The sequence below is a fragment of the Capra hircus genome, chromosome 15 (assembly GCF_001704415.2).
Source record: "Capra hircus breed San Clemente chromosome 15, ASM170441v1, whole genome shotgun sequence".
In the NCBI taxonomy this organism is placed as follows: domain Eukaryota; kingdom Metazoa; phylum Chordata; class Mammalia; order Artiodactyla; family Bovidae; genus Capra; species Capra hircus.
Genome location: NC_030822.1, coordinates 26,753,366 through 26,773,131, shown reverse-complemented (window position 1 = coordinate 26,773,131; position 19,766 = coordinate 26,753,366).

The window sequence follows — 19,766 nt, the reverse complement described above, 5'->3', positions numbered from 1 at the left end:
ACAGCTCCTGACAGCGTCACTGGTTGGCTTCATATGTGCTGGTAAAGGGGACCCAGGTACAAACAGAATGGCCCCTGGACACTCCCCATTTGTCTCACTGGACTGTTTAGCATCAGCCTCCCCACCAGTCTGATCGCAGATGAGGCTGGACCCAGGTAAGCCTGGGATTGTGAAATTGTTAGTCACTCAGTCATGTCTGACTCTTGGCGACCCCATGGACTGGACCCACCAGGCTCCTCTGTCCATGGTATTCTCTAGGCAAGAATGCTGGAGTAGGTTGCCACTCCCTTCTCCAGGGGATCTTCCCAGCCCGGGGATCAAACCCACATTTCCCACATTGCAGATTGATTCTTTACCATCTGAGCCACCAATGGTTCAATGTTTAATGAGTGGATAAATGAATAAATGAATAGCTATGTTCCACAGGTGGAGAAGGCAATGGCACCCCACTCCAGTACTCTTGCCTGGAAAATCCCATGGATGGAGGAGCCTGGTAGGCTGCAGTCCATGGGGTTGCTAACAGTCGGACACGACTGAGAGACTTCACTTTCACTTTTCACTTTCATGCACTGGAGAAGGAAATGGCCACCCACTCCAGTGTTCTTGTCTGGAGAATCCCAGGGACAAGGGAGCCTGGTGGGCTGCCGTCTATGGGGTTGCAGAGTCGGACACGACTAAATCGACTTAGCAGCAGCATGCTCCACAGAACAAGATGCTCACTGCTTCACAGGGAACCCATGTCTCTGGAGGAACAGGTTGGAGGTGGTGAACAGCTGGCCCTCTAGATCTCCTTCTGCCTCCGGGGAGGCACCATCTATTGGAGAGGCCATGAGCCTTCCCACACACGCCTGGGCTCCAAACCAGTTGCTGGGGGATCCCCGGGTCTGGAAATTCCCTAGTGCCTGGCTCTGGGCTTTCTTGTTCCACCCTCCCTCCCCACGAGTCTGGACATTCTCAGCACCATTTCTTGGAAGGAGATCTTGGCTTGTGAACACAAGTTCTGGAATTCAGTATAGGAAGTGGCCATATAAACAAGGGGGTAGGACCCTGACCCAAGAGCCAAGATCTGCAGTTTCTGGTTCCCACTTGAGCAATCACAGGCATGGGCTGCAAGATCAGACAGACCTGTTTTTGACTCTAGCTCTACTGTTTAGGAGCTGTCATTTTTTTGGCAAGTCATTCACCTCCCTGAGCCCTGGTTTCCTCTTTTTAAGAAGGGATTATAGTATCTGCCTCAGCAGATTCCTATGAGGATTATATGAGGAGCCAGTACGGCTGATATTCAGCTGACCTGCAAAGATTCTAACTTACTGCTTGGTAAACAGTTGCTACTCAGAGTCCCCTGAGTGCCCCTCCCACCCAGCACATCATCAACCACTGTCCCCATGATTCAGCAACTAAAGGATTAACATCTGGCCCACTAGAGAGTCTCCAGGGCCCTGGTGACCCTTCTAATTGGTTGGTGCCCATGTTAAACTAATGGGTGTGAGTAAATGCTTTGTAAACTGCCAGATGCTGGTTAATCCACAGATGTCTTATGGGCAAGGCATGCTCCCCACTCCCAGCCTGAGCTGAGTCCTATTAAATCCATCCCAGGAATTGGCTCCACCTCTGCCCAGATGCTCCAGGCAGTCTCCATACCCAGTCTGTATCCAATCTGGCAACTGTCTGACTCCCCTGATCAACCCCTCATCATTCCTCTGTGAAGTTGGCACAACCTCCGCACTGGCCTCTGGACTCTGACGTCTCCCTCCCTTTCATTCTCACACTGAGCAGAGCCACTTCCAAAAGCAGGGGTCTCTCTTTGACCCCTAGACGAGATGTCTGCTGTCACTGACCTCCCTCACTGATGGCTGTCCCGGGCAGGGTTCCGGGGGAAGAGGTTCTGAGATGTATATTGGCTAGCAGGAGGTTTACTGGGGATTGATGTCCAGATCAATACCTATGGGGGAAGGGGCGTTGTAAATGAAGCAGAACTGAGCAGAGGGACAAGTTAGACTGTTATTCAGATCCCATGAATGTCTCAGCCCACTCTCAGGAGCTTTGGAGCCGGAATGACTTTTCACAGGTGTGCCAAACTGGGGCCAGGAGCCCTTTAAACCTCCAAATGGACCAGTCATTGGATACAGGCTGGTCCTGGGAAGGGAAGTGACATTAGATAAGGAGGGTTTCATCAGCCTAACATGATGGTGGAAACGGGAGTCTCAGTCTCGGGGGCGAGCTGTCAGCCATCAGAAGGGTGAGTGAATACTCCAGTCTGAGGGGGAAGGTGCCAGCATTTGGGGAGTGCAACACAGCACCCCCTACAAAGGTGCACTGAGTCAAGTAGATCCTCGGGAATGCTTTTATACACGATGAAAAGAATTACCCTCTGCTGCCTTCAGGACGAATTTGGGATGTCTATTTAGGACACTAGGCTCTTCATGGTCTGCTCCTGACATCCTTTCCACCCCACTCTCTTTTCTCACCCCTCCCCACTTGCTCCCACCTTCTAACCATACTGTGCTTCTTGCAGTTTCCCAAGCTCAACATGCTATTTCACACCTCTCTGCTTTTGCACATGGTATTTCATTTGCCTGGAATGCCTTGAAGTAGAAAAAGAAATCCTTTTCTCTCCTTCCAGCCCATCCCTACTCCTCCATTGAGACTGGTGAAACTCTGCCTTCCCGAGAAAACTTCTACTAACTTCCTCCAAACCTCATGCCCCCAGTGTGCCCAGGGTGCAGGAGTCAGACACAGATTTGCATGAGATCTTGGTCCAAGGTCAGATCCACAGGGCCAGGTACCACCAGAGCCCTCAGTTATTCCAGATGCATTTTGGCACCTGAGTAGGAGAGTCTCTGGGAATGGCAGCCAGTAAGTGCCAAGCCTTGGAAGAGGGAAGAGAAAAGTAGCAGCGTGTTGAGAGAGGGCCCCGCAGCATCTTGCACTGCCCAACGTAACCGTGTTATTCTCCCCTTCACCACCATCATCACTATTATCATGCTGTCATCAAGGCCACACGGTTGAGCACTTACAACATACCAGGCTCTGAGCCAAGTGTTTTACAGATGCATTTTTCTTTAATCCTTATTGTATCCTCACTATTAATACCCCCCCAGTAGTAGATACTATTATTATCATACTTTACAGATATGGAAATTGAAGTTCAGGAAAGTTAAGTGTTCTGCCCAAGGTCACGCAGCTCGTTAATGGCCTGTCTGACCCTAGGACATTATTCGTCTCACCAGCAAGCTGCTGACCACACTGACCTCATTCTTTCCTGCCCCTCCCATCTAACCACTGTCTGCGGAAACTCTTTCCCTGTATGAACCGACGTCCCACTGAGAAGACAGCCATAGGGTAGGCCCAGCTGTCGCCCCTAGAGACTTGGGAGGGGTCTTGGGAGGGGCTGGGGGAACACATTCAGAATCACGTGTGCCCTTCTAGATCAGACCAAGACAGCATTTGATTCAGCTGCAGTTATGAGTGTTGCTTAGAGAGCTTGTTCCCCTCCTCCTGTCTGTGAACACGGAATCTGAAGCCCTGAAGGGGAAGAGTCCCATCCAAGGTCACTCTGCATGCCAGGGGCCAGCCAGGATATAGCCTGGACTGACTCAAGGCTCCCAGACCAGAGCCCTATCAGGCTACCGCAACAAAGGCCACTTTTAACGGGGAATTTAAGAGGACAAGAGAGAGCCCCTACTCACCCACACAAACGTGTACCTCCTAAGGCTGCAGGCAATACCTAGAATTCCTCCACCGTGATGAGCCTCCTGACTCTCCACTCAGGTCTAAAATCTCCATGCCAGCTGGGAGCCTCCCACCCCACTCCCTTTCCTTAGAAAATGAACTAGCAGCCAGGGTCTGATTCTGGTTCTAACAGACCCCAAACTCGGTCATAACAGGGACAGATGGACAAATAAGAGGCAGCAAAGCCTAGAAAGAGTCTTTTAGCCAGATTCATTCTAATCAGGCTCAAAGTATACTGACCATGTGAACTTTTAGGGAAGATACTTGGTTGCTCTGGGCCTCAGTTTTCCCATCTATGAAATGGGAATAAGCATTACCACCTGTCAGCATTGTTGTGATGATTTGATGAGCTAGTTACTGAGGGTGGTTGATGAGGCACTGAGGCCTGGTACCCAGGAGATGTAGATGGCAGCCAGGATTATTATTGAACCTGGGGCTGAACAGAGCTGATGGATCCATATCTCTGCAGTCCTTGCTGGAGAAACAGAGAAATTTCTTGGCCTGGTACCTGAGACACCCAGCCTGCCTTTTCACTTCTCACTCACTGGTGCTTTTCTCCAGTGGTCCCAGCATTCTCTTTCATGCCCTAAGCTTTTACTGAAATTACAAGTTTGTTTACTGGTCTGTCTCCCCAGCTTGACAACGACAGCCTAGAGGACCATGAGCATTTCCAATTCCTCCATGTCTCTGGAATCCAGCAGAAGGCCTGGTCAGGTGCCCAGGGCCTAGTCTGTTGAATTGTATGGAGTTTCGTAGCCTCCAGAGGTAGGACTGATCCCAGTGTTTGGGTGATGCCGAAAGGAAGATAAAGAGTATGAGGAGGGCCCTTCTGCTAGAACTGTCCGAGACAGAAGGAAGCCGCAGATGTGGTGACTCAGGGAAGCACTCAAGCGCACTTGGGCGAGTATATGCCAGTGGTGCGATAGCCAAGAACCAACTGATCCAGAGAATCTATGAGCCTCGGGAGGATGTCTGAGCAGGAAATCCTCTCCCCTGATGACCGATCCCCTCAGCATACAGATGAAAAGACTGAGGCCCCCAAAGGGAACAGACTTGCCCAAGGTGAGCGGGCACCAAATCCAGGACGAGGAAGGGTAGGTCTCCAGCCTCTTGGAAAACAAAGCAGGCACTGTTATAACCTGTCTCACAAAAGATGAGTTTATGTTCCCGCTCAGTTGCTCAGCTGTGTCCCCACGGACAACACCCCGCCAGGCACCTCTGTCCATGGGATTTTCCCAGCAAGAATACTTGAGTGGGATGCCATTTCCTTCTCCAGGGACAAAAGAGGAGACCAAGGTCTAAAAAGAAGGAGAAACTTGCTGGGGTCACCAAGAAAGTCTGTGATAGATCATCTCTCTGGCTTCCGGGCTCCCCCAGGACTGACTATGCCCAGAGGCTTCTCTGGAGAGCAGGAGTCAGGAGCCTGATCCCCACCCCTAGTGAGACTGAAATGAGTCAGGCTTCCTGGGGCCACTGAGGAGGTCTCCTGACTGGAAAAGCCACCACATTGTCCCCAGCCCTACTCCATCTGTCAAAATCCAAAACTCCAGGGAGGGAGGCCTGGAAAGCACTTATTATCCAACCACTGTGAATTTGAGCAGGAAACTGGGCTCAGAAAGGGGAGAAGCTGTTCCAAGACCCCACACCCACCCCACCCCACCCCCACACACCGCCTGTCCTTGATGGGCAAGCCTTGACCACAAGCCTATTCTTTCTCAAGAGAGAGACAGAGAGAGGCTGAGATAGACACCAGCTCAGCGGGGAGAATGTGCTTACCTGGAAGTCAGGCAGTAGGGAGGAAACAGCCACAATTCCTTGGCTAGTAGTGGCAGCCCTACCTTGCAATAGGTGGGAAGGAAGCCTTGAGAACTGGGAGGAGAAACAGCTTGGATTTACACATCCCCCAGCTGTGGTTTCAAACTGTGGTACTAGAGAAGACTCTTGGGAGTCCCTTGGACAGCAAGGAGATCAACCAGTCAATCCTAAAGGAAATCAATCCTGAGTATTCTTTGGAAGGACTGATGCTGAAGCTCCAATATTTTGGCCACCTGATGTGAAGAGCTGACTCATTGGAAAAGACCCTGATGCTGGGAAGGTTGAGGGCAGGAAGAAAAGGGGGCGACAGAGGATGAGATGGTTGGATGGCATCACCGATTCAATGGACATGAGTTTGAGCAAACTCTGTGAGACAGTGAAGGACAGAGAAGCCTGGTGTGCTGCAGTCCATGGGGTCGAAAAGAATCAGAAAAGACTTAGCAACTGAACAACAACTGCTGTGCTCCCAACAGACTCCGCTGTTTCCTCGGGTGCCCCTCTCTGCCCCCAGCATCCAGGGTCCCAGTGCTCCTCCGCCTTGCCTGTCTCCACACCAGATGCCTCTAACTCCCATGTGACCTCTCTTGCCTTTGTGTCTTTGTGCGGGCTGTTATTGCCTGGAAGGCTGTTCCCTCCTTGTCCCTCTAACTCTGACTGTCTTCTATTTCTTTAGCAGAGGCTGCTCTGAGAGCCTACCCAAGTCCTCCTATGTGGCCCTTCCTTCTCCCTGAAGTGGATCAATGTCCCCTGCTCCAGCTTCTCCCAGCCCAGGCACCTCCTGGAAGTGCAAGTCACACCCTGGTCACAGCCTGTGTCCGCCTCCCCATAAAGGCTGGAAGCCTCTAGAAAACAGATTGCGGCTCTGACTGGAGCAGCCTCCACAAATGCAGAAAAGAGCTGACCACAAATGATCACCTCATTCATTCCTTCCACACATAATGAGTGAACACTACGCGCCAGGCACTGTTTTAGGTGCGGGAGATAGAGCAGGGAACAACACAGACAAAATCCCTGCTGTGTGACTATCATTCTATGAGGGGTGGGGAGGGGGAGCGGCAGGCGACAGTGAAAATATCATAGTCCAAAGAAGCCCGGGTGGTGGTAGGTGTTATGAAGCTCACCAGGCTCCGTGGTCCGTGGAACTCTCCAGGCAAGAATACTGGAGTGGGCAGCCATTCCCTTCTTCAGGGTATCTTCCCAACCCAGGGATCAAATTCAAGTCTCCTGCGTTGGAGGCAGATTGTTTATTGTCTGAGCCAGCAGGGAAGCCTGTTATAAAGAAAGTAAAAGTGTTTATTAATGGGGAACTTCAGATATGGAGACAGGAGTTCCAGACAGGTACAGTGGGCTGGGGGAGGTAAATTCCAGACCCACCCAGCTGTAAGACCCCACACCCCACCCCACCCTATTACACTCCCTCTCCAGCGCTGCTAGGGGCTGGGGGGAGGAGGCATGTAGGAAGGAAGGCTTGGGCCCCCGTGGAAGTGCCAGACGTCTCTCCCACCCACAGACACATTTCCTGGCTCTCCAGGAATTCAATTCAGCCACAGTTACTGAGCAGTTAGTTATGAAAAAGTCACAATAGCCATCATTTATTGTGAGAGCTCCAGGGGCAGAGCTAGCCGCCCTCTCTCATGAAGCCTCTTGGCGCACTGGTGAGGTGGACCCTTGTCCAGGGTCACAGCGCTGGTTCCGGACCTGGCTGGGATCTGAGCCCTGGGCCGTGACTCCTGGGTCATGTGTTTCCCACACACCCCACAGACCCCCAGAGGCTTGGAGGGCAAGCGAGTGGTCCCCATGGTGCAAGGAGCCAGGGGTTGAGTCTGGATTCCAAGGTCCTAATCCCAACAAGGGTTTGTTGAGTTGGGAAGGACCCCTTAACACTTCTGGGCCTCAGTTTCTCTTTGTGTCAAGAGGAGCCATTAGCCCAGTCCACCTGAAGGGGTTGCTATGAACAGCAGATGAAATACAATATGCAAGTATTTGGGGAAATGCAATGCAACACAACAGTCAGCTCCTTCACCCTGAGAACACCCCCAGGCCACCTTCCCTACCCCTCCAACCCTGCCCTGGTGTTGGGTAGGGCCTAAACCAAACTGGCCAACAACACACAGCAGGTTTGCAGCTGAACCTGGCCAGGGGCAAAAACCTCTATGAACTCTGATCACCTCATAGCCTGGCAGCCAGAAGGCCAGTGTCAAGGCCAGGGGTGGGGCTGAGAGCAGGACTGCTAGTCTGCGGTCAGGTAAGGGCCAAGTCAAGAGTCAGGTGTCCTGCAGGTTCATGCTGAAGTAGGATGACTCAGGAACGTCGCCACCCACCTCTCCTGAAAGAGCCAGCTACCCTTCCCATGCACTGAGGGGAGGCAAAGGGAGCACCTGCTAAAAGCCTACTATGTGCTTGGGCTTTCTCAGGCAGTACCTAATTCAATGTATGATTGAAGCACAGAATAGCTCGATGTTGCGTAGTGAGTGTACTCATTTGCTATAGCTGCCCTGACAAAGCACACACACTGAATGGTTTAAACCATAGAAATTTGCTTTCTCACGGTCCTGCAGGCTAGAAGTCTGAGGTCGAGGTGTGGGCAGGGTTGGTCCTTGGGCACTCTTCTCCTTGGTTTGTAGGTGACCATCTTCATGTCCACGTGGCGCTCCTCTTCTATATGTGTCTGTGTCCAAATTTCCTCTTCTAAGAAGGGCACCAGTCATGTTGGAAATGAATTTGCCCTAATGACCTCATTTTAATTTAATTACTTCTCTAAAGACCATATCTCTGAATATAGGCATTCAGAGGTACTGGGAGTTAGGACTTAAATGTACGGATTGAAGGGGAACTCATTTCAGCCTGTAATGATGGATACGTGACAGAACCAGACTGAATTTGGGTCTTTCTGGCTTGAAAATCCACCTCTTTCTATCATACCACATTATCCTTCTTCCTCTCTCCCGAATCCAAGGTTGATTTCTCATCAGTCTGCCAAAAGGCAAGCTAGCGCGCTCTCAGTGTCTAAGTGCTTTGCTCCCTTGACTGCATTTAATACAATGCTGTGAGGTGGGCACCTTGGAGAAACTGAAGCTGAGAGAACAGAAGTGGCTTGATGGCACTCAGAGAGTTCATGGCTGAGGCAGGGCATGAACTCTTGTGTCTGACCTGCTCTACCCCACCACACTGCTGCTCACCCGGGGCAATAGTCACACTGCTTGACCACTGTATGGCCACAGAGCAATATGGCAGCATGGATAAGTGGAGGTTGGCAGTCCTGGCTAGGACAGGGGCTGCCAGGCACTAACCCCTGAGTTGTTGGAGTGTCCGGCAGACTAGGGAGCGCTAGAAGAAATGAAGGGAAATGGCTATTTACAAAGCAAATACAAGTATATCCATCTTTTCACAGTCAGTGAAACAGTCCCAATGCACACAATCTGAATGCCAGGCCTATTCTCTACCATCAGTCATTCCTTTGGTTAGTTCAGTTCAGTTCAGTCACTCAGTCGTGTCCAGCTCTTTGTGATCCCATGGACTGCAGCATACCAGGCTTCCCTGTCCATCAACAACTCCTGGAGCTTATTCAAACTCATGTTCACCGAGTTGGTGACACCATCCAACCATCCCATCCTCTGTTGTCCCCTTCTCCTCCCGCCTTCAATCTTTTCCAGCATCAGAGTCTTTTTCGTTGAGTCAGTTCTTTGCATCAGGTGGCCAAAGTATTGGAGTTTCGGCATCAGCATCAGTCCTTCCAATGAATATTCAGGACTGAATTCCTTTAGGATGGACTAGTTGGATCTCCTTGCAGTCCAAGGGACTCTCAGGAGTCTTCTCCAACACCACAGTTCAAAAGCATCAATTCTTTGGTGCTCAGCTTTCTTTATAGCCCAACTCTCACATCCATACATGACTACTGGAAAAACCATAGCTTTGACTAGATGGTCATTTGTTGGCAAAGTAATATTTCTGCTTTTTAATATGTTGTCTAGGTTGGTCATAGCTTTTCTTCCAAGGAGCAAGCGTCTTTTAATTTCATGGCTGCAGTCACCATCTGCAGTGATTTTAGAGCCCAAATAAATTAAGTCTCACACTGTTTCCATTGTTTCCCCGTTTGCCACGAAGTGATTGGACTGGATGCCATGATCTTAGTTTTCTGAATGTTGAGTTTTAAGCCAACTTTTTCTCTCTCCTCTTTCACTTTCCTCAAGAGGCTCTTTAGTTCTTTGCTTTCTGCCATAAGGGTGGTATCATCTGCATATCTGAGTTTATTGGTACTTCCCCCGGCAATCTTGATTCCAGCTTGTGCTTCTTCCAGCAAGGCATTTCTCATGATGTACTCTGCATATAAATTAAACAGGCTGGGTGACAATATACAGCCTTGACGTACTCCTTTCCCGATTTGGAACCAGTCTGTTGTTCCATGTCCAGTTCTAACTGTTGCTTCTTGACCTGCATACAGATTTCTCAGGAGGCAAGTCAGGTGGTCTGGTATTCCCATCTCTTGAAGAATTTTCTACAGTTTGTTGTCATCCACACAGTCAAAAGTTTTGGCTTAGCGAATAAAGCAGAAGTAGATGTTTTTCTGGAACTCTTGCTTTTTCGATGATCCAGCGGATGTTGGCAATTTGATCTCTGGTTCCTCTGCCTTTTCTAAATCCAGCTTGAACATCTGGAATTTCATGTTTCATGTACTGTTGAAGGCTGGCTTGGAGGATTTCAAGCATTACTTCACTAGCATGTGAGGTGAGTGCAATTGTGCAGTAGTTTGAACATTCTTTGGCTTTGGTTAGGACCATCACTAAAAATCAAGGTGGAAAACTGCCTGGAATTCCTCCTGACCTAGAAGGTGCTTGACAAGAAGGAGTTTCCTTCCTTTGAAAACAAAAGCCATATCTAAGGAATCAGCTCAGAGAAGAGGGTCCATGGCTGGAAGGGACCTGGATGGACAGGGCCTGAGAAGTTGCACCGTCCAAGGCCCTTACTGGGCAAATGGGAGACTGGTGCCAGGGACAAGGATCTGCCTAGTGCGTGCAGTGAACTGGGCCAGAGGCAGGGCTGGCACCCCAATCTCCAGCTTTCCTGATCACATGTGCCCAAGTGCCCTGACCCCACTAGAACCAGCTTTCCACACCCACCCATGACCTCAACCCATGGGAGCTGCATGTAAGTTCAACAGCCTCTTATCTGCTGGTTTCCACCGGAGATAAGAAACCTAGAACAGGGCACCAGAGTTCCTGCAGTGTCATAACCTCCCCTGACCCAAGCCTGGCAACCATCCCTAGAAGACATGCCTCATCCACTTGCCTGTCCCAGGCCAGGCCAGCTGACCATGCTGTTGAACTTGGGGGCTCAATGAGCTGCTATCCACGAGTGAGAAGGCAGGGGCCTCAGGGCACATGTGGAACTTCCTCCACCCTGAACCCCCACATAAGTGCAGCGGTCAAGAACATGGAATGTGGAACCAGAGGGCCTGAATTTAAGTCTGGCTCTACCACTTACTAAGTCTGTGAATCAAATAAGTTATTTAACTTTTGTATGTCTCAGGTGGACTTATCCAGTGGCCCAGTGGTAAAGAATCCACCTGCTGATGCAGGAGGCCTGCGCTTGACTCCTGGGTCGGGAAGATCCCCTGGAAAAGGAAATAGTGGCCCACTCCAGTATTACTACCTGGAAAATCCCATGGACAAAGGAGACTGGCAGGGTTACAGTCCATAAGGTCACAAAAGAGTCAGGCATGACTTAGCAAGTAACAACAACAACGTGCCTCAGTTTCCCTTTCTGTAAAATAGGAATGATAACATTAGTGCCTTCCTCATAGAGTTGTGAGGATTAAATGAGTTAAGATCTGTATCTTGCCCATTGGAAGTCTCAGTAAGTTGTTAAGTCTAAGTTTTATTTAGCAGAGCCACCAACACAGGCACCAACAGCACAAAAACTAACTTTAAATCGCAGCTCTGCCTCTTTCTCACAGCACGGCCATGGACAACCTCTCTGAGCCCCAGTCTGTAAAGCAAGGGCTTGAGTCCCACTTTCCAGGGTTCCCATGAGCATCAAAGGTAACCACACCAGGGAACCTGGCAACAGTCTGCGTGCGTGCGTGATCAGTCACTCAGTCGTGTCCGACCCTTTTGCGACCCTATGGACTGTAGCCTGCCAGGCTCCTCTGTTCATGGAATTCCCAGGCAAGAATACTGGAGCAGGTTGCCATTTCCTCCTCCAGGGGATCTTCCTGACCTAGGGATCAAACCTGCGTCTCCTGTGTCTCTTGCATTGGCAGGATTCTTTACCACTGAGCAACCTAATAAATAGTCTACAGACGTTTAATTCCTGTGACTACCCCCAGTAATGAAAATGAAAACATGTTAGCAGACAAATATCCTTTTAGCGATTGGGTAGGGGACTCACCCTGAACCTCCAAAGAAGAGGACTTGGAGCCTGTTGGGATGGGGAGGAGGCCCCCATCTCTGCCATGGACAAGTCACTGATCCTGGCTGCTCACCAAAGGCCGAAGCATTCCTCTCTTGTGCAATTGTTTCCTGGATATTTGCTCTGGAAGCACAGAGCCTGCCGCTGATGAACTCTCTTCACCTGCCCAGGAAGGTGCCTGAGTTCAGTCATGCATCGGCCGTGGGCACGCACCATTATGTAAGAGCACCCTGGGTCCTGCCCTGCCCTTTCACCCTCTTCTCTCCCAACCCTCTCTCTTCCTTCACCTCTTCTCTGCTTCCTGCCTCCTCACACTCAGACCATCCTGCTTCCCCACTCAAGCCCTGGTTTTATGGATAGACCTGGACCTCCCAGCTCCTAGGCCTTTATGACAGACACTCAGGATTTCATCTTCAGGTTTAAGGGGAGAGGTTACTAAGAATAGAGGAAACAGCCAGAGCAGACCTTTGGAGGATGGAAAGCACTGCAGTGTCTGGGGGCCTGTGGCTGGCGCAGGTGGCGATCATCTGTGTATGTGGGTGGGCAGACGTGCAGTGGGAAGGAGCCTGGATGGGCAGGCAGAGCCCCCCTCTTGACCTCCAAGAACACTGAGAGACTGAGGGGAGCAGAGGTGATGGGGCAAAGCCCTAATGATCAGTGTGCGCTTCCCTGGAACCAGAGCCCCCTCAGAGGGTCCAGTGTGGTGGCCCTGTGTGGGGCGTGCACAGGGCACCTCTCAGCAGGTGAGCTAGAGCTGACTCACCTGCTCTGAGGGAGGTTCTGGCAGGTGTGAGCCTGGAGGGGTGTGGCTGAGTGCTCCAGGCTTGCAAGTCTCCAGCCTGAGGTTTTAATCTCCATCTAGCCACTCGCAAGCCATCCAACCCCTCCCTTTTTCTAAGCCTCAGTTTTCCCAGCTCTAAACTCGAATGAACGATCACACCTACTTTGTTGTGCGTGTTCACAGAGGTGATGTGGGCGATAGTGACATTTAGCCCAGTGCCTGACACACAGCAGGAGTTTCATACATATAAGTCCCCTCCCTTGCCCTCCACTCCTTTACCCTCTGCTCTAAGCTCTGCAGGCAGGTATGTGATCTGAGCACCCCAAATTAATCAACAAGACTTTACCAACCACCTCCCTCTAAAATGTTTATTGTAAGAGATGATTATTTTATTGACCATAATAAACACTTGGGCTTCCCAGATGGCACAGTGGTAAAGAAATCACCTCCCAACGCAGAAGACACAAGAGACACAGTTTCAGTCCCTGGGCTGGGAAGATCCCCTGGAGTAGGAAATGGCAACCCACGCCAGTATTCTTGCTTGGAAAATTCCACAGACAGAGGAGCCTGGCGGGCTACAGTCCACAGGGTCACAAAGAGCTGGACGTGACTGAGCACATACACACAACACGCAATAAACACTTCCTGCTGCTGCTGCTGCTAAGTCGTTTCAGTTGTGGCCGACTCTGTGCGACCCCAGAGACGGCAGCCCACCAGGCTCCCCCGTCCCTGGGATTCTCCAGGCAAGAACACTGGAGTGGGTTGCCGTTTCCTTCTCCAATGCACTGAGCAATATTATATGTCTGGAATCATGTGAACCACTTTACATAAGTTGAATCCACTGGATCCCTTCCACTACCTTGCAAGGTAATAATTTCCTTTATTTTACAGAAAAGGAAGTGGAGCCTTTAAGGGCTAAAAGGAAGCAGCAGAGCCCAAATTCCATCCCAGGTCTGTATGTCTAAGAGTTGCGCTCTTCCCCACTTTTTCTGGCTGTTCCCACTGAACTCTGTGGTCCATCGTTTTCCCAGCAGCTTCCCTGCTCAGTCCACTTCCCAGGGCAGGAGGCAGTGAGTGCCTAAGGGAGGCAGCGTGATGCAGCTGAAACAGTGTGGGCCTCAGAATCAGAGAATCTGGCTGGAGTTCTGGCTCTTCCATCTGTGAGCTGAGTGACAAGCTGTTTTAACTTGCTAAGCCTCAGTTTCCTCATTCAAACGACAGAGGTAAGATGATGTAATGGAGGTGTGCACTCAGCCCAGAGCCTAAACTAAATGCCCCTTTCCTTCTCTCCATCTCACACAGGGGTATGAGAACCATTTTGTGCACATGACCTTACTGTGGTCACGGAAGGAATAATTAACCAGAACTCTCTGCTCAGCTGGCAGACCCAGAATGTAATGATCTGGAACCATCTGAAGAATGAACCTGGAACACTGCCATCTGCAGAAACCCTAAGCATGGTTCCTATTGTTCTAGACCAAAGTGAATGCCTCCAGATAGTCTAGAACTAGAGAGATTGGGAATCTAAGAAGGACATTCCCTGATGACTCAGAGCCCAAAGGAGTAGCTTCTAGCTGAGGCCCTGCTCTAACATGCTGTGTGACCCTGGACAAGTTCCCACCCTCTCTGAGCTTCAGTTTCCTCATCTGTAAAATCCAGACTTCGAAGGCAGCTCAGCCTGACTTGATTATAGAGAATTGCTCCTGAAGGATGTTTGTCCTCTCCCCCAGGGCCTAACGCTGGGTACTGATGCATGCCAGTCAAAGGCAGGGTTTGTCCTGAGTCCCCAGGAAAATAAGCCCAAAAGCACAGATAGTTTAAGTAAAATAATCCAACCAGGTCTCCCCGTGAAAAGCCCAGGACAGCTGTTTGGTTGCAAAGAAACTCAATCAGATCAGAGGGAGCAATATGTGCACACTCATAGTCACGTTCATGGTTTCACGGCTTAAAACCCACAGACTGGACTGGCAGGGGCTCTTATCAGCACTTTATAAAAAATGAAACCAAAAATCAGAGAAAGGGCTTCATCAACTTGCTTGATATTGCAGCTGGGAAGCGGTGGAACTGAATATCCTTTGGTCCCACAAATCTGTATACTATAAGCCTATATGGACACTATATGGACACTATATGTCCATGATTCCAACATCCTCCGACTCTGTAACAGTTTCTGTCCCAAATGTTGGTTACTATCCCTAACATTGTGGTCGTTCTGTTATGTTTCCAACATTCATTCAGTCAAAAAATGCATTCTTTTACAAATTCTCATGGAGTGTCTATGTTGTGCCAGAGGCATAGCAACCACCACAGCGGAGTCCCTAGACTCACAGGGCTTACCATCTGGAGGCAGAGAGGAGAAGCATGAGCCCATTATGAGCCTGTGAGGTGAGAAGTGTGATGGAAGAGGCAGAGGATACTGCAGACCCTCTTAGAGCAGCTCAGAGAAGGCCTCCTGAAGAGCTGCCCAGCTAAGCTGCACACGGAGACAGTGGTGCACATTAACCAGAGTTCTAGTTCTAGAGAACGGGAGGTACAAAGTTTGGAACAGGGGTAGGGGCACCTTGGCCAAGGAACCAAAGGTGGTTGCTACATCTGGAACACGAAGACACAGGAGAAATGTGAGGCAGGAGAGGTAAGCTGGGGTCAGATTACACAGGATTCTTTATATCATGCTGCTGCTGCTGCTGCTGCTAAGTCGCTTCAGTCGTGTCCGACTCTGTGCGACCCCATAGACTGCAGCCCGCTAGGCTCCTCGGTCCCTGGGATTCTCCAGGCAAGAACACCGGAGTGGGTTGCCATTTCCTTCTCCAATACATGAAAATGAGAAGTGAAAGTGAAGTCGCTCAGTCGTGCCCGACTCTTAGTGACCCCATGGACTGCAGCCTACCAGGCTCCTCCGTCCATGGGATTTTCCAGGCAAGAGTACTGGAGTGGGTTGCCATTTCCTTCTCCAGATTTTGTTTTTAATCAATAGATACACAGAAAGGAAGGAAGGGAGGGAAGGAGAGAGGAAAGAAAGGATAGGAAAAGAAAGAGAAAAATCTGAAAGCCTCTTCAAAGAACTTGTTTGCTTATGGATTAGAAAGATGATTAGGTTTTCTGAGAGTCAGTTTCTGTGGGGGTAGAATTCTGCAGCTCTGTTTGTCCTGGGACAGATGGTAATAAATTGAGCACACACTCCTTTGCACGCGATAACGTAATTATGTAATGCAAGCCTGATAACACGTTCCCCAGAGTTCACTGGCCCTCAAGGACTAGACTAGCCAGAAAGGCTGCTGAATGGTGGTGTAGATGAGCCCTCTTCCCCTGTAGAGGGCGCTGTGACAAGGGGGTCAAGGAGACAACAGTCCTCCGACTTTATCAGGGGGAAATGGCCCGGCAGATACGTTGTTGTTAGCGAGCTGTTCTTGCCCAGGTCAGCTGGTGACAAAGCCAGGCCTGGAATCCCATGTCCTGACCTCCAGTCCGAGGTTCTTTGCCTGCAGAGTGTGGTGGTAAGAGACAATCTGTTTCTTGTCAGGAAGACTGGACAAAGGGGAAAGGTGGGGAGGGCCCAGATGATTAATAGGACTGACAGGCTAAAAAGAGGGAGAGACAGGGCCAGACGAGGGAATGGGGAAGAGGGGCATGACGTGGGGGGATGGGGAGGGACGGAAGGTCTCTGGAAGCTTTGGCCCCAAGGATTGTCACCTCGGCCAACCCATAGGGCCCCATGCCCTGCAACTTGCTCCCCTTCTCTCAGAACTGTCCCTGGCCAGGCCCCCTCAGGTGCTGTAGCCCAACAGTACTGAACCACTTGTTCTATACTCTTCCCTCTGGCCTTTGCTCCCACAGGGGGAATGCCCTTAACCTGCTCCCTAATCCCATACTCCTGATCTCTCTAAACTCAGCAGGGTTCTCTCAAGCATCACCTTCCTGATGACATGTTTCCTCATTGCTCCGACTAGAGCCTGGCCTCTCTCTGTTTTGAATGCTCTGCACAGGTTTCTACCGGCATCCAAAACTCTTTAGGTCCTCAGACACGTCTTTGGGACCCACTCCAACTGTGAGCTCCCCGAGCCCAGCGCCAGATCTGACATATGTCAGAGGTTCAAGAGGTGAAGACTTGTTAGATGGATGATGGGTGGATGGGTGGAGAGTAAAATCATTAGGAAAGATGAATGGGAGGATGGTCTGGGAGAAGAGGAAGCACGCAGTTGCAAAGAGGTTAAAGGAACTCTTAACTGGGAGTCTAGAAGCCTTGTTGTTCATTAGCTCTGTGACCTGGGACGAGTCACTCCACCTCTCTGGACCTCAGCCTCCCGCCTGTACCCTGACAGAGGTGACAGGGCACGATGCCTGATATCTGATCCCCAAGGGCCCTCCAGCTGCCTTGCTGGCTCCATGGTGGCAGATGCATCGCATTCTGTCTGAACACTCAGGTCCACTCAGCTCCTGGATACAGGGATGGGGGCCACGGTTCTGGGGTCAGAAGAAGCCTGGAAGCCATGATACAAAAGGGCAGCACCTGAGGTGTGGACCCAGCCTCTTGGCAGGAGACCACCTCTGGCAGCAACTCAGGAAACAATTTGTTCCTGACCTGCTACCACCACCACCACCAAACAGCAATTTGGAGGCTGAGGACTTGGCAGACTTGACCCATAGCCATCTGCTCTTTGCAAGCCATGGTCTCCTTGCCCAGAGGATTAACCAGAGACCCAGGGCTCCAGCTGAGGGAGCCTCCTTCTCTACTGTGTCCCCTCTCTTCACTCAAGGTCAAAGCCACCTCCCATTTTTTTCTCTGCAGTGGGAGAAAAAACCATTGTACCTGCCATGCTTCCTACACCTCCCACTGTGTTCTCCTAGGCCATGCAATCAGGCTCCTGCCTCAGTTTCCTTGTCCAGTTTTGCATGTGTTTTTCTTATGAATTAATAAATCATAATATTAGTTACCCACAGTCATCCAGTGCTCACTAGAGTCAGTCACTATTCTACACGGATTAATTCACCTAATGTTTGCAACAACCTTTGAGCTAGGGACTATTTTACAGATGAGAAAAATAAGGCAGAGAGAAGTTTTAAGAATTTGCCCAGTCTGAAGCTGGGATGCATACTAAGCAGTTTGGCTCCAAAATCTGTGCCTTGCTAGAATGAATGAATTAATGAGTAAATGAACAATCCTGTTCACGACAGAGGTATCCTCACTGTATTATGGAAGCACAGAGGAAGGGCCTCCAGTGGTAAAGTTAAGGGTTGGGAAGATCAGGGGAGGCTTCCTGGAGGAAGTGATCACCTGAGATGAATTTTGGATGATAAGAAAGAGACAGGGATAGGGCAAGGGGCACTTCCAAAGGTAGGGCAAAGACATGAAGGCAGCAAGGAACTGACAGAATGCAGAGAACCACAACAGCTAAAGATGCTAGGGCATCAAGTCGCAGCAAGAGGCAGGGCTAGCAAGGGGGGCCGCACAGAGGCACAAACCAAGTGCTTCCAGGCTCAAAGGAAAGAAACTGTGGGAAATGGAAATGTCTTTGTGGAGGAGGCAGCAGAGCTTGGAAGCTAGCGAAGACTGCAGCTGGTAGATAGGCTGAGAAAGTCATTCCAGGCAGGGGACAAAGTATGGAGGTGGGAGAGTGGGAGAGAAATATTTAGGGAAGCATCTGATTTGGCAGGAGGGGAGGAATGTTCGTCGTACAGTGACTGCTGAACACCGGCAAAGCCCATGCACCGAATCTGGCCCCATGGAGGAATGGCTGGAGTTGTTTTAAAGAGCCACTTGTAGGTTCTATCTGTGTGACCCTGGATGAGTCACTTCAGAGTCTCAGTTTCCACATCTGTAAGATGGAGGTGATACGAGACTATTCAAAATTTTTTCTAGGAGGTTTCAAAATGAGACGGTGAAAAGACATTATAAACCCTAAGGCACTCTGCCATGTCCCCCAATCCCTATACTGAGCCACCATAGGTGCCTTTAAAAAACACAATGTATGGAACTTCCCAGGTGGTCCAGTGGTCAAGAATCACCTATCAATGCAGGGGACACAGGTTTGATTTCCTGCTCTGGGAAGACCCCACATGCCGCAGGGCCGCTAAGCCTGCACACCACAACTACTGAGCTGGTGCCCCGGAGCCCACGTGCCCGCGCTCTGCAACAAGAGAAGCCAGCATGATAAGAAGCCTGCACACCGCAAGGAAGAGTAGCCCCTGCTCTCCGCAACTAGAGAAAGCCCCTACTGCTGCTGCTGCTTCTGCTGCTAAGTCACTTCAGTCGTGTCCGACTCTGTGCAGCCCACCAGGCTCCCCCGTCCCTGGGATTCTCCAGGCAAGAGTACTAGATTGGGGTGCCATTGCCTTCTCTGAGAGAAAGCTCCTGCGCATCAAAGACCCAGCGCAGCCAAAAATTAAAAATAAATGAATTAATTCGTTTTAAAAAACACAACATACAACAGACTAACCCAGAGCTACAGAATCAGGAGGTTGAACTGGCATTCTTTTCCATTATTTCTTCACAAGGTCTTGGTGCTCCATTGACTTTCGATCTGCCAGCTTCTGACAAATGCAAAGAAGAAAACACAGCAAGAGGAATAGCCAGAGATCCTGGAGCTTCACGGGCTTCTCTGGTGGCTTAGTTGGTAAAGAATCCACCTGCAACGCGGGAGATATGGGTTCGATCCCTAGGTTGGGAAGATCCCTTGGAGAAGAAAATGGCAGCTCACTCCAGTATTCTTGCCTGGAAAATCCCAAGGACAGAGGAGCCTGGTGTGCTGCAGTCCATGGGGTTGCACAGAGTCGAACACAACTGAGCGACTAAGCACTAGGCACAGGAGCTTCATGGAAATATATTGGATTTGGATGGTTTTTCTGGTCAGGGCTTGACAGATTTGACAAAAGAGAGAAAAAGAAAGACCTTTCAGCATTCTCAAAATGTGGAAATAAGCAAGGTAGCCAAAAGGGCTAACGGGGCCTTTGATCTCTAATCTGGAGAGTTCTGAGAGAAAAGAGATCCTCAGCCAACACCCCAATTGAAGTATGTCTGGTCAAGAAAAATACA